Raw genomic sequence first — 2,068 nt, 5'->3', positions numbered from 1 at the left:
TGCTGCAGAAGCACATGCTTTTCTATATATCTACGATACAGCGTTCTGGATAGCTAGTTGACATTACGTTGGAAGTATTTGTTGTGTAGAATTTTTTTCCAAACCCACTTTATATGTTTTAAGATATATGAGCTTGTTTCCACTGACCTATTGCAATACATGTTCTAGATTTAAACTAGTGTGAGCTTTAGACCTATTAAAAAGTGAGGGTCCTTTGAAAGGACAAACATATTCTGTACCTTGAGAAAATTGGATTTGGGCTTGTCCTATGTACATTCTCTGCACTTCCACCCTGATGAAGTGACCTAAGGAAACTGAGGACTCTCTATGAAGTCCTGGTTAGATGGCAAGTGGCTGATGGTATCAGTTAACTGTTTTGAGATTCCTGTCTTGGCACTGTGGTGCTGGTTATTATTACAAGGTCTGGTTCTTATATGTTCTGGTTTTAAATTTTTCTTTGGTAAGTCTGGATATTCCAGTTGACCACTGGGGTCTAGAAATGGAGTTTAGCATGATGGGGAAGTAGTCAGGGAGAAGTATCCCTGGAGTGAGAGCCATACATAATTAAGTGCTAGACTGTCTTCTGCCATGTTCAGTAGTAAGTCTTCACCTGAAAAGATGCTGAATATCTGTGTTCGTCTGACAGTGAAATCACATGAAATTTTGGGAGGGTCATCTTCATTTTAGTATTAAGACTGACTAGGTATCAGTCTCTTAGAATAGAAATGTTTTCCTTTAGAAAAGAAAGACTTTTCAACCAACTGGAAAGGCTGTTGAAAATTGTACGGCAAGGCCACATGGGTATTAATATGTATATGAACTATATAAAGTGGTAGTGTTTAAAATAGAAATGAAACAGTTATTAATGTATATTCCTCAGAATGGTAGTCTTCACACACTAAGGGAGGTGGGGGTGTATGTGCGTTTATATATATACACAGTTGTTCTGGTAGGAGATGCTTTATGTCACAGAAGGTGCCAATCCTGGATCACACATAACAAAGTTAGGGTGCTGAGGGCCAGATGTAGTTGAACTTTAAGTGAAGTTATTATTTTTTTTTCTTTAACTACTGTTTAAATTAAAAACTGAACCACAGCTGGTACAGGCTGTTGTATGAGAAACTGGGGAGGAAAAAAATCCACAATCTGGAATGCTTTATAGTAATTTTACTCTTTTGGAAAAGCTACCATTCATGTCATTCTTTTAACAAGTCTAGATTAAGCTAAAATGAGTGGAGAGGGGAAGAAAGGAAATTCCCCAGTATACATTTGATTTGATTCATAATTTATCGTCTGAATAATTTCAACTGCTGGCACCACGTAACAAATGAAACATTTGCAGGAGTTATTTGGTTTCCTCGCTGATGTATGAATAAACCTTTTTTTAGCCTTGAGCCTGAAATTCTTAAAAGAAGCAGAAATTGTCGGAATTGTAAGGTGCTTTATGGAATTGCCAGTACTTTTTCAAGCAATACTTATTCTGACTCCATTTTTAAGGCACTAAATTCTGTTCTACCAAGAAAAGCTGGTTTAAAATGTTGGGCTTTTAAACTTTCAAGTGAAGTAATGTACTCAGGTAAACAGTAAAATGCTCCTCATAAGACTTGTGCTTTAGACCCTTCACCAGGTTTGTTTCCCTTCTCTGGACACGGTCCACCACCTCAATGTCTTTCTTGTAGTGAGGTATCAAAGACTTTACTAAAGCCTAGGTAGGCAATGTCCACAGCCTTTCCCTCATCCACTAAGTGGGTCATCTTGTCATAGAAGGACATGAGGTTTCTCAAGCAGGACCTGCCTTTTATAAACCCATGCTGTCCCCTGTAGGTGCTGTATGATGGCATTCAGGAGGATCTGCTCTGTAACCTTCCCTGGCACCAAGGTTAGACGACAGGCCTGTAGTTCTCTGGATCCTCCTTCTGGCCCTTTTTGTAGATAGGCATCACATTTCCTAACCTCCAGTGAGCGGGGATAAAATGGTAATTCTTTTACATGTGCAGCTGGGGAAAGAGGAAAAGTTGTCGTAATGGCTTAAAAGATAATTGATCGTGTTTTCTTTCTTACAGAAAAT

Source organism: Calidris pugnax, unplaced genomic scaffold, assembly GCF_001431845.1.
Source record: "Calidris pugnax isolate Ruff unplaced genomic scaffold, ASM143184v1 scaffold164, whole genome shotgun sequence".
NCBI classification, from domain to species: Eukaryota; Metazoa; Chordata; class Aves; order Charadriiformes; family Scolopacidae; genus Calidris; species Calidris pugnax.
Note: the sequence above shows the minus strand (reverse complement) of the source record.